Below are 13,762 nucleotides of genomic sequence, written 5' to 3'. Positions count from 1 at the left end.
ACCCCAGTTACAGCCGCCGCCCAAGAGGCTGGACCATCATTTTAGGAGGAGTCGCTGCCACCACCGTCACCATGGAGCTGATCACTATCCTCGAGAAGACCATATCTCCTGATCGGCTTGAACTGGAAGTGGCGCAGAAGTTCCTGGAGCGTGTGGCCGTAGAGAACCTGCCCACTTTCCTTCTGGAACTGTCCAGAGTGCTGGCAAATCCAGGAAACAGTCATGTTGCCAGAGTTGCAGCTGGTCTACAAATCGAGAACTCTTTGACATCTATGGATCCAGACATCAAGGCACAATATCAACAGAGATGGCTTGCTATTGACGCTAATGCTCGACGGGAAGTCAAGAACTATGTTTTGCAGACTTTGGGCACAGAAACCTACCGGCCTAGTTCTGCCTCTCAGTGCATGGCTGGTATTGCTTGTGCAGAGATCCCAGTGAACCAGTGGCCAGAACTCATTCTTCAGCTGGTTGCCAATGTCACAAACCTCAACAGCACAGAGCACATGAAAGAGTCGACATTGGAAGCTATTGGTTACATTTGCCAAGATATAGACCCAGAGCAGCTACAGGATAAATCCAATGAGATTCTGACTGCCATAATCCAGGGAATGAGGAAAGAAGAGCCTAGTAATAATGTGAAGCTAGCAGCTACTAACGCACTCCTGAACTCACTGGAGTTCACCAAAGCAAACTTTGACAAAGAGTCTGAAAGGCACTTTATTATGCAGGTGGTCTGTGAAGCCACACAGTGTCCAAATACAAGGGTACAAGTGGCTGCGTTACAGAATCTGGTGAAGATAATGTCCTTGTATTATCAGTACATGGAGACTTATATGGGTCCTGCTTTTTTTGCCATCACAAATGAAGCAATGAAAAGTGACATTGATGAGGTGGCACTACAAGGGATAGAATTCTGGTCCAATGTCTGTGATGAGGAAATGGATCTGGCTATTGAGGCTTCAGAGGCAGCAGAACAAGGACGGCCCCCTGAGCACACCAGCAAGTTTTATGCCAAGGGAGCACTACAGTACCTGGTTCCAATCCTCACACAGACACTAACTAAACAGGATGAAAATGATGACGATGATGACTGGAACCCCTGCAAAGCAGCAGGAGTGTGTCTCATGCTTCTGGCCACCTGCTGTGAAGATGACATTGTCCCACATGTCCTCCCCTTTATTAAAGAACACATCAAGAACCCTGATTGGCGGTACCGGGATGTAGCAGTGATGCCTTTTGGCTGTATCTTGGAAGGACCAGAGCCCAATCAGCTCAAACCACTAGTTATACAGGCTATGCCCACCCTAATAGAATTAATGAAAGACCCCAGTGTAGTTGTTCGAGATACAACTGCACGGACTGTGGGCAGAATTTTTGAAGTGCTCCCTGAAGCTGCCATCAATGATGTCTACTTGGCTCCCCTGATGCAATGTCTGATTGAGGGCCTTAGTGCTGAACCCAGAGTGGCTTCAAATGTGTGCTGGGCTTTCTCTAGTCTGGCTGAAGCTGCTTATGAAGCTACAGACGTAGCTGATGATCAGGAAGAACCAGCTACCTATTGCTTATCCTCTTCACTTGAACTCATAGTTCAGAAGCTTCTGGAGACCACAGACAGGCCTGATGGACATCAGAACAACCTGAGGAGTGCTGCCTATGAATCTCTGATGGAAATTGTGAAAAACAGTGCCAAGGATTGTTACCCTGCCATTCAAAAAACTACTCTGGTCATTATGGAGCGACTGCAACAAGCGCTTCAGATGGAGTCACATATCCAGAGCACATCTGATAGGATCCAGTTCAATGACCTTCAGTCTTTACTCTGTGCAACTCTTCAGAATGTTCTCTGGAAAGTACAGCACCAAGATGCTTTACAGATCTTTGATGTGGTCATGGCCTCCCTGTTAAGGATGTTCCAGAGCACAGCTGGGTCTGGGGGAGTGCAAGAGGATGCCCTGATGGCAGTTAGCACATTAGTGGAAGTGTTGGGTGGTGAATTCCTAAAGTACATGGAGGCCTTTAAACCCTTCCTGGGCATTGGATTGAAAAATTATGCTGAGTACCAGGTTTGTTTGGCAGCTGTGGGCTTAGTGGGAGACTTATGCCGTGCCCTGCAGTCCAACATCTTACCTTTCTGTGATGAGATGATGCAGTTGCTACTGGAGAATTTAGGGAATGAGAATGTCCACAGGTCTGTGAAGCCACAGATTCTGTCAGTGTTTGGTGATATTGCCCTTGCTATTGGTGGAGAGTTTAAAAAATACCTTTAGGTAGTATTGAATACTCTTCAGCAGGCTTCCCAAGCCCAGGTGGACAAGTCAGACTATGACATGGTGGATTATCTGAATGAGCTAATGGAAGGCTGCTTGGAAGCCTATACTGGAATCATCCAGGGATTGAAGGGGGATCAGGAGAACATACACCCGGATGTGATGCTGGTCCAACCCAGAGTAGAATTTATTCTGCCTTTCATTGACCACATTGCTGGAGATGAGCATCATACAGATGGAGTAGTAGCTTGTGCTGCTGGACTGATAGGGGATTTATGTACAGCATTTGGGAAGGATGTACTGAAATTAGTAGAAGCTAGGCCCATGATCCACGAACTGTTAACTGAAGGATGGAGATCAAAGACTAACAAAGCAAAAACCCTTGCTACATGGGCAACAAAAGAACTGAGGAAGCTGAAGAACCAAGCTTGATCTGTTATCACTGGGATGATAACCTGAGACCCCTACTGGAAATCTCCAATCTTTTGAAAAACCCGGAAGGAAGGAGTGTGCACGGATGCTGAATGTTTGGGAATGAGAGGATGAGTGAGTGAGGCTTGAAAACACACCACATTGAAAATCCTGCCACAGCAGCAGCAGCAGCCACAGCCGCGAACAGCAGCACTGTTAGTGAGCTAAGTAAGCACTGATTGCGTAGAAAACCATAACATTGGCCATCTTGGAAAAGAGAAAAACAATGGATTTACTTAAAGGAAAGAAAGCTATCTCTTCCCAGGAGAGGCTGGAACTATCTTTTCTGTGTTTTGGCTGGTGCTGAGTGGAATGACTGGTTTGAGAGAGGAGGGACTAGGTTCAGCTGTGGTGCTTTGTTGTAAAAGGCAGCCTGGCCTTTGCTACTGATAAGAAAGATGGAGCCTGGGTCTCAAACCCACCTTCAGTGTACCTTTGCCACACGGTACAGTACACGTTCTGGCTTAGAGGAGGGTGAGGGATTCTTTTCAGTCTGAGAATGAGTGTGTGTGAGTGAGGCGGTATCCACATTCTCAACTTCAAGTCATTGCAGTTTCTTTCCCCCCCGCCAAAAAAAAGGGGGGGGTTAGATGTTGCATTTCATAAAACTAACCAAAGTTCTGTCTACTGATGCAGCACAAGAGATGTTTTTTAAAAAAAAAAAGGAAAGACGCTCTTTAGGGTTTTTGTTTTGTTTTCTTTTAACTATCTTTTAGGGAAAACACTGACGAATGGTCAGAGCTCCCATCCTGATATTTTCATCCAGGCTCCTTTCCTAATAATATGGTTCAACTGTGAATGTAGAAGTGGGGGGAGGGGGGAGAAAAAGAAAACTCTGGAGTTAGAGGATATATAAAAAATAAAAATACAGTTGTTACAAATAAAGAGTACAGACTTCAAAAACAAAAAAAAAAGCCACAACCCAGACAAACCAAAAGTTATAAATGCTCAGAATTGGCAGCACAAAAGTAAAGCTCTCTCCTGACTTGTATTGTGGCAGTCTGAAAGCCCCCAGAAAATTGTGCCAAAGAGTTTAGAAAACAAATATACAATAAAAGTAAACACACACACATACACACAAAACAGCAAACTTCGGGTAACTATTTTGGATTGCAAACAAAGATAAATTTAATGTTCAAACAATCTGATAAAATAACCATTTGGAAACTTCTTGGCCTTCTGTTCTCTTTTATTTGATTGACTACAATGCGGTATTGGTCTCTTGCTGCACTTCAAAACCAACTAACCAACAAAATAAAAAGAATATATACATACATATATATATATATATATACATATATAAGTATATACATACACACTAACTAGAACTTTCATGATGAAAATGGCACTTGAAAACAGTTATATTTTTCCACTGAAGATTAATAAAATGGTGTCAAACATTAAAAAATTAAAAAAAATTTAAAAAAACACTCAGAGGAACCTAACAAACGTCCGCAGGTTACTTTCTCACCCTGGTCTAAAGCAGAACTATGTGCGATCATAGAAGAATTTGCTAACCCAAGGACCCTCAAAAATTCACAGAATTTAAGATCCTAACTGAGACCTATAAGCCTGGACTATCTGACTTATATCAATTAATAAATATGTTATTCGGCCTGGAAGAAGCTCAATTATGGATAAAAGAGGCCCACTGGAGAGACCCAGGGGACTTTATCACTATAAAAGCCTCTGTGTCTGGCTCTGAATTATTAGGTGAGGCAAGAGCCAAAGCTAAACAGCTTTTAGATGCTATCCCGGGGGTGCTGCCTCGAAAAATAGATTGGGCCAAAGTCCAAAGCTGTAAACAAGAAAAAGATTAAAATGTTTATAATTATAAGGACCCTTTAGCTAAGATTTTTGCTGAATATTCTGGGTTGACCCTTACCGAAGAAAGAGCTGAAATTTCAATGTTCTTAAACAGCCTGCACCAGAACTGTCTGAACTAGTCAATGCCATAGATTAGATTGGGAAATTGTGCCCATTACTGAGCTAACCAATATAACCTTTAAGTTGGCCCAGACTGTAGAATACAAGAAACAAGCTAAACAGAACAAGTTAATGGCATTTCTAGCAATTACAAACCCAGGTCAAACCTCAATCTAATCGAAAACAAACAAAACCTGGTCTTTGCCACTATTGTAAAAAACCTGGTCACTGGAGAAATGAATGCTATAAATTAAAGAACAAGATTAAGGCTTCCCAGCCAAGGACAGATGCCCCTCAATGTAATATGGAATGAAGGGGACCCAGGGAAAAGAAAAAGAGGCCTTTCTCATGGTGGCACTTAACCCAAAAGGAGAAACTATTATAAACATTAATGGACGGCCTTGCCAAATTTTAGCTGATACTGGATCCACTCTTTCTGTTACTAACCCTACTTCTTTGTAGAAGCCCCTGTCCAGGAGTACAAAAATCTCAAAAATAGTGGGGGTTACTAATCAAGAACAGACTTGAACTCACTCTGAGCCTGTTTCAATATGCTTAGGTCCTATTGAAGACCTACAACCTTTTTTGCTTAGCCCTGATACCCCGGTTAACTTGTTAGAAAGAGATCACTTATCTAAATGGAATTGCCATGTACAATTCAATAAAAAAAGGGAAATTTTATTGAGCCTACCAGACACTCACGGGCAGACAAATCCTGAATTAGATATCATTCAAGAAAAAGAGGAAGTTATTTGCCGTATGCAGGCACTTGTTCTGCCTCTTCAAGACTCAGCCCTGCCTCGTTCTACCCCCTAGAGGCCCTTTCCTTAGTTCCTGAAACTTTGAGGGACACCACATCTACTGATGTATGACAAGTCTTGTCTGCAGAACCAAATAAAATCCAAACAGATTTATTCAAGCCTTTGCAAAAATTACCCAGTACCCTCTCAAACAAGAAGCCAAAGAAGGACTTACTCCAATAATACAAGATTTTCTTTCTAAAGGCCTCATTGTTCCTTGCACCAGCCCTTACAACACTCCTGTCTTCCCAGTTAAGAAACCAATAACAGAGGCTGGAGATTTGTTCAAGATTTGCAGGCAATCAACCACATTGTTATTCCTAGGTTCCCGGTAGTTCCTAGTCCCTATTTATTACTTTCCAATGTTCCCTCAGATGCAACTCAGTTTACAATTGTGGGTCTTTATAGTACCTTATTTAGTAGTCCTGGGAATTATGAAAGTCAACATTTGTTTGCCTTCACCTGGGAAAACCAACCATTCACATGAACTGTAATGTCCCAAGGGTTCACTGAATCTCTCACATATTTTTCTCAAATCTTAGTGCAGATTTGCAGCCTTTGAAATTCATAAATAAATCTACATTGCTACAATATATTGATGATTTGCTAGTCTGCTTTGCCTCCCAGCAGGCTTGCCTTGAAGACAGTGTAGCTTTATTAAAACATTTAGCTGCCAGAGGGCATAAAGTTTCTAAAGAGATACTACAATTGGTCCAGCTTTCTGTCAAGTACTTAGGTCATTTAATTTCTGCAGAAGGCATTTCTATTGATCTAAATGGAAAGAAGCTATTTTTCCTTTCCCTATAGCTGAAACGAAAAAACAGCTGCAAGGGTTCCTAGGACTCTGTAGCTACTGCTGAGTCTAGATTCATAACTTCTCTCTAATGGCTCAACTTTTGTACAAATATTTGAAAGCTTCTGAACTGGACTCATTCCAAATATCACTAGAAGATAAAGAAGCAATAACAAAATCAAAAGAGGCTTTAATGAGCACACTGCCTTTTCCTAACTACCATTTAGATCTTTCCTTGTTTTTCATGAAATATCTGGAAATGCTTTAGGTGTTTTACTCAAAAACGTGGAGGACACCAGAGATTTGTGGGCTACTATACCTTGCAGCTTGATCCTATGGGCAGAGAATATCCTCCTTGCCTCAGAGCTGTGGCCACTACAGCTAAGTTAGTGGAAACCACAGCAGATATTGTGCTAGAAAACTCTTTAGATGTTTATGTACCCCATGCTGTATCTGCCTTACTTAATTGTATTGTAACTCAACATCTCTCTGCTAGCAGACTTACTTCTTACGAAGTCCTTCTTCTAGTTGCTTCCAATGTTAGATTCCATTCTGCAGCCTGCTTAAATCCAGCCATGCTTCTCCCCATTGTTGATAAGAATACCTGTCCTCCTCATGACTGTTTAGATTTAACTGAACAATTACTGACCCCTCAAAAGGACTTAAAGGAAACTCCTTTGACTAATACTGATTTAGTTTTTTTTGTGGATGGTTCCTATCTGAAACTCGATCCTACTAGCCCTTACTATCAAGCTGGGTATGCTGTTATAACTTCTACCAAAATTCTTAAAAGTCAGACTCTTCCTGAAGTCACTTCAGCCTAATAAGCTGAACTAACTGATCTCACCAGAGCCTGAAGAATTGCTTCTGGGGAGTCTGTGACTATTTTTATGGGTTCTTGGTATTATTTTGGAGTTTTACATGATTTTGGTATGTTATGGAAACAAAGAGGATTTTTAACCTCTTCTGGGACCACAATAAAAAATGGAGCCCTGGTGGCAGACCTTTTAGATGCCCTTTACTCCCTTCTGAAGTCACTATAATAAAAACACCAGCACATCAGCTGAAGGGAATATCTCAGACTGAAGAAATTAGAGGAAACAATCTTGCTGATATTGCTGCAAAAAAGGCAGCTTCACAAATCATCCTTGCTTCTGTGATACATAAAGGAGTTTTTAACTCACCTAGAGCTGGCCCAAAAAAACAACCAAGCCCATTGCCATCTAGTTGATTCTGACTCATAGCAACCTAGACCACTGTAAATTAACTTCAAACAGCCTCTTCAAAGCCAACAATTGGCTCCTACCACAGAAGTTGAAATTTGGAAAAAGGAGGGCTACCACCAGGACCCCAATACTAAACTACAGATTGGACCAAATAAGAAACTAGTTTTACATAATTTTTTTCATGTTCCTATGATATGGACTCTACATGGAAGCTCTCACCTAGGACGTGATAAGCTGATCGAGGTCATGAAAAACTATTGGTGAGGGAAGTTCTTTGATGATGCTCTATATGTAACTACTTATTGCTCTATCTGTCCCATTATAATCCTGAAAAACCTTTTAAAGTCCAACCTGGACAATACGCCACTGCCTTCTGGACCCAGGCTCAAATGGCAATTAGATTTTATTAAGCTTCCACCCTTAAATGGCTATAAACAGGTGTTAGTAAAATGATTTGTAGAGTTTCACACTGGGTGGAAGCTTTTCCTTGCCACCAAGCCACTACAACTTTTATGGCTAAGAAACTTTTTGAAAATATCATTCCTACTTGGAGAACACAAAAACCTCTTTGTAGTGATTGGAAAACTCACTTTGTTGGCAAAACTATTCAAGGATTATGTTGAGTTTTCCCCCATTTACCAAAGATTGCATTACCTCTACCACCCTCAATCTTCTAGTTTAGTAGAAAGAACTAATGGAATAATCAAAGCCCAACTTGCAAAACCTTGTGAAACTTTAACTCTACCTTGGACCAAAGTTCTCCCTTTAATCCTTTTGAATCTGAGATCCACACCGTTCGGACCACATAAACTTACTCCTCATGAAATAATTACCGGAAGACCTATAAAAACCAAACCAAACCTGCAGCTGTCGAGTCAATTCTGACTTATAGCAACCCTACCAGACAGAGTAGAACTGCCCCATAGAGTTTCCAAGCAGCAGTTGGTAGATTTGAACTGCTGACCTCTTGGTTAGCTGCCACAGCTTTTAATCACTGTGCCACCAGGATTCCACACCTATGTTCCTCCTTTATGTCACCTACACTGACCCTAACATTGTGCACACTGATTTACTGAAATATTGCCAACTCTTAATGCAATACTCTAAGAAATATCTTTTACAGGTTAAAGAAGACTTTGATGACCAAAAAACAGACACCCTAGACCTACCTAACATTGCCCCTGGAGAATACATATATTGGAAGAGACATCAGTTAAAGGACTCATTAGAATCCAACTGGAAAGAACCCTATCTAGTCCCTCTCACTAAACCCTGTGCATCAAAACTAGGAGTTAAACCCTGGATCCACTTATCACAGCTCAAAAGAGCTAAGGCACTTGTTTAGACTTGTCAACCATCTGGAGACTTAAAATTAAAATTAAAACACCTAGTAGCCAGAAGTAGATGCTAATCCCAAGATCATGGAACAAGACCTCATGCAAGTTGTTGAAATTTTTGGACTTCCTTTATAATCATAGCTATCCTCATGTTAACTGATGTATTATGTAAGTGTGGTCTTTTTCCTTGGAAAGTTTTGTTTTCATACTAATGACTGAAATGTATGGAACCTGCTTTACTGTAGCTGTTATTTTTATGTTATTTTATTGTATTACTTTTGGATAGTCTTTTTTCATTATGAAGGTCTTCTTAAGTTTTGTTTTACTGCTATCGGTAATTCCCACTAATGCTTGGAAAAAGAATGCCCTTGTTAAACTAGCTCGATCAGTAGCTCGTGTTGGCAAATTAACTGAATGTTGGATCTGCCATCCTTCCCACAAACAGTGCACAAAAACTCCTGTCCTTTAGCCTCTCCCATACTGAACTATAGCTCTGTGTCCAAAGTTACTATTAATTTTGACACTGCCTTTAAAAGAGCCATACATGTTAGACTATGGCATCCCCCAGGACTGTTGGCCCTACCTTAAGTACCTTGCTTTAATTTGACTCAGATTAAGACACTGAATTGCTCTGGTGCCGCCTGGAATTCTCCTGATGATTGTCCAAATGAATTTTTAGTTTCACATGCTAAACTCTCCAGATTCTAAATGAAACTTTTCTCTTACCATGTAACCAGTTGCTGAAACCCAACTACTAAAAGAAAAGGCCCGTGTGCATTATTTTGGAAACCAATAATGACAGAATTAGGGTGCTTGCCTATTTGTAATAATTCTTTAACAGAGAACCAGCTCAAACAAGTTAATTGCACCATCCCTTTCCAACTCAATGATACTCATAATGGGATGATTTGCGCTCCCTATGGTTATGTATTCTTATGTGGAGGATCAGACTATCCCTATATTGACAACTCAAACTCAACGCATAAGCCATATGCTTGGGCACTACCCTGCCTAGATGGCTGGAACATGACAGGTTAATAACCCCTAGGCGATTTAGGAGATCCTTTAGATATTCACTCTTACAATGATTCAAGGATCCTTGCCTGACATAGGAAGGAACTTATAGAATCTAATTAAAACCCTTTAGCAGACAGGCCTGGAGATGGATGAGTGTTCCTCCAAGCCCTCTCACCTGTCTAAGGCATCCCTGAACTCGAGGGGTTTATTTGCAATTTGTCCACTAAACCGAAACCAAATCCATTGCCATCGAGTCGATTCCAACTTGTAGCTACCCTACAGGACACAGCAGAACTGCCCCATAGGGTTTCCATGAAGTGGCTGGTGGATTCGAACTGCCAACCTTTCAGTTAGCAGCCGTAGTTCTTAACCACTGCACCACTGCTACTATGAAACAAATAGCTTATGATATAGCTCATGGAATGGCAGCCTAACAAAAATCTTTAGAATCTCCTGCTAAAGTTGTACCAGATAACAATAGCTCTTAATTTTCTACTAGCTCAACAAGGAAGAGTCTCTGCTCTATCACCAACACCTCCTGTTCTGCTTGGATAAATACTTCAGGAGGAGTAGAACAAGACATTAGACAGATTCACCAGAAACCTACATGGCTTCATTCAATACTCCCTATGCCTAACTTCCCTTTTCTTGACATTTTTAGCAGTTAACAAATAATATTGGTTCTTGATTACATTCTTTATAACAGACTGGATTTATTACCTTGATTATTATAATTATTTCTGGATTAATCAAATGTTGCATGAATTGTTTCTCTAGAATTCTGACCCAAGCTACTGTTTCTCCAGCAATGCACAGAATTATGTATCTTGAAGAAACAAATTTCATAGGGAACCCTGGCCTTATATCTTGAGTAAGTCTTTTGGGAATACCAAGTTGTTCCTCCAGTGTGGCCTTGCTCTAACCAAAGGATCACAGAAGCAGAGTGTCCAGGCTAGGGCATAGTGAAGGACTCATTTAACTAGATGGTGCCTGGTTGCCACTAATAAAAATAAGCAATGTCTGGAGTCTTAAATGCTCAATGAGCAGCCATCCAAGGTTTCGACGAAAAGTCTATGCAGAAGAAAACATTCTTATAATGGTGATCAAGGAATCTCTATGGAGATTCATGATCAAAATGGGGAGAATGTATGACAGCACTCAAAAATCGAGCATTTGGCATGACTGAGGCAGCCTCAGTTTTGTCTTAAACTTTTACTTCTGCTTTCAGAATATGTGCACCCCTGACCCTCATTAATTCTCTTCCCATGAATACACAAGAATGTGGTTCTGGTTGATTAAGGTTATCGGAAACAATGCTTGCGCAGATATTTTAGATAATTCTTGGGGGAAACAGATTGTGTGAGTTGGCTCCAGTAAGTTTATATTAGAAAATAGACCAGCTGACAATGTTAAACTTTAACTTGTGATTGTCTTGTGACTCTTTTGCAACACCCAGACCCATGCTTGTAAAAACCCCCATAACTGTGGTCACCTATTCCCTTCCCCATTTTACTGTATATAAGCCCCACCTCTTTTCTAATGAATTTGGAACACATTGTGATCCTGTATCTCATGCATCGTGTTGCCCTGCTCAAGCAGTTCTTGATTTCCCTCAATAAACTCTTTGCTTTTACTCTTAACAGAGTGTGAGATTTCTTTTATGCTTCGATATTCCTGTTAAGGGTAAACGGCCCAAGCTCCTGTTGAAGCTCATACAACTGGATCCCATTTTCTTTCACTTAATTGAAAGTATCACTCCAACAATTTTCCACTCTCTCTCCTATATCAATAGTTTCCTCTCTACTGTATCATTCCCATCATGATAGAAACATGCTGTAATTTCTACATTTCAGAGAAAAATCTCTTGACCTCCATTTCCCTCTCTAAATACTGCCCCATTTCCCTCTTCCGCCTTATCATAAAGAACCTCAAAAGAATGGTCTATACTTCCTACCCCCAATTCCTCTCTTCCCATTTTTCTTGAGCCTACTCCAAACAAGCTGTTGCTCCCAGCACTCCACAAAACCACTCTGGTCAAGGTTACCAATAACCTCCATATAACTTAATCCAATAGTCAATTCTCAGAATTCATCTTATACAACCTAGATCAGCAGAAGTTGACAGAGCTGATCATACCTTCTTCCTTCAAACACTTTCTTCACCTGACTTCCAGGATATCTGGCTTCCAGGATACTACAATCTCATGTTTTTCCTTCCACCTCACTACTTATACTTCTTCTGTCTCCTTTGCTGGTTAGGCCTTATCACTTTGACCTCTTAATGTTGGAAGACCCGAGGGCTTGGTCCTTGAACCTCTTCTCTATCTATACTCTCTACTCAGGTAATCTCATCCAATCTTGGCTTTAAATACCATTTATTCACTGATGATTCCCTAATTAATATGTCCAGTCTAGACTACTCTCTCAGCTCCTGACTTTTATATCTCCAATTGCTTAGTTGACATTTCCACTGGGATATTAACAGGCATCTTAACAAAAAACAAAATCCTGATTTTTACCCGTGTGGTAGACATTACAAACGTTCACAATATCCAATTCTCCTCTCCTTTGAGGCACCTGGATGACAGCACATGGTGAGGTTAAATGACTTTTTCTGACCAATTTAATATGAACAGAAGTGCCATGTATTACTACCAGCCTGGGCAGTGAAAAGCCCATTTGTGATTCTCCGATCTCTCTCTTTACCTGTCTTTGCAACTGAAAATGTTCTGTGTTCCATCTAGATAGTGTAGCTACATGTCATCAGAGCAGAGGTGTACATGAGGGAGGTGTAGTGCCTCCCTCAACCAGGCTTCTTTAATGATGGCAACAGATCTTCCCCCGATCCACACTGGACATATACTGTAAGCAGAAATAAACCTGTATGTTTAGTCACTGTTACAGACTGAATTGTGCACCCCCAAAAATACGTGTTGGAATCCTAACCCCTATATCTGTGGATGTAATCCTATTTGAAAATGTTTCTTTGTTATATTAATACAGCCATATCAGTATAGGGTGTGTCCTAAATCTAATCACTTCTGAGTTATAAAAAGAACAGATTAGATAGAAAAAGATGGACAAAGAACCAAGGATACTACAGAAGCTGAGATAAGGATCCTCTCTCAGAGCAAACAGAGAGCCCTCCCCTATGGATGGTACCAGGAATTCAGACTTCTAACCTCCTAAACTCTGAGAAAATAAGTATCTGTTCTTTAAAGCCACCTACTTGTGGTATTTCTGTTACAGCAGCACTAGCTAACTAAGACAGTCATTGAGATTTTGGACTTCTTAGTTCCGAAACATGGTGACCCCGTGAGTAGAACTGCTCCACAGTGTTTTCGAGGCTGTGACCTTTTGGAAGCAGATTGCCAGGTCTATCTTCCGAGGTGCCTCTGGGTGGATCTAAACCACTAACTTTCAGCTAGTAGTCAAGCACTTAACCATGTGCACCACCCAGGGACTCCCTACTCCCCAAACCTCCCTCTTTCTCTCATATCCCATATCCAATTTTTCAGCATATCCTGTTGGCTTAGTTATCTAGTGCTGCTATAACAGAAATACCACAAGTTGAAGGCTTTAACAAACTGAAATTTATCCTCTCACAGTCTAGGAGGCTAGAAGTCTGAATTCAGGGCACCAGTTCCCAAAAAGGCTTTCTCTCTGTTGGTTCTGGGGGAAGGTCCTTGTCTTCAATCTTCCCCTCACCTAGGAGCTTCTCAGCACAGAGACCTGAGATCCAAAGGACACGCTCCTTTCCCAGCACTTCTGTCTTAGCGGTATGAGGTCCCTCTTTCTCTCTGCTGCTTCTCTCTCCTTTTATCTATTGTAAGATAAAAAGTGATACAAGCCACACCCCAGCGAAACTTCTCTTACACTGGATCAGGGTTGTGACTTGAGTAACAGTGTTGCATCCACCCTAT

General features: G+C 41.1%; 1 protein-coding gene and 1 pseudogene across 4 annotated transcripts in view; one reads left to right on the top strand and one right to left on the bottom strand.

Annotated features, from left to right (window-relative positions):
- Positions 1–13,762, bottom strand: part of SLC10A7 (solute carrier family 10 member 7) — a 334,202-nt gene that overhangs the window by 288,874 nt on the left and 31,566 nt on the right. The window lies entirely within an intron of this gene.
- On the top strand, positions 72–3,910 carry LOC101351418 (importin subunit beta-1 pseudogene; annotated as a pseudogene).

Source organism: Trichechus manatus, unplaced genomic scaffold (assembly GCF_000243295.1).
Source record: "Trichechus manatus latirostris isolate Lorelei unplaced genomic scaffold, TriManLat1.0 scaffold00059, whole genome shotgun sequence".
Classification (NCBI taxonomy): Eukaryota; Metazoa; Chordata; class Mammalia; order Sirenia; family Trichechidae; genus Trichechus; species Trichechus manatus.
This window is presented reverse-complemented; position numbering and strand designations above follow the sequence as displayed.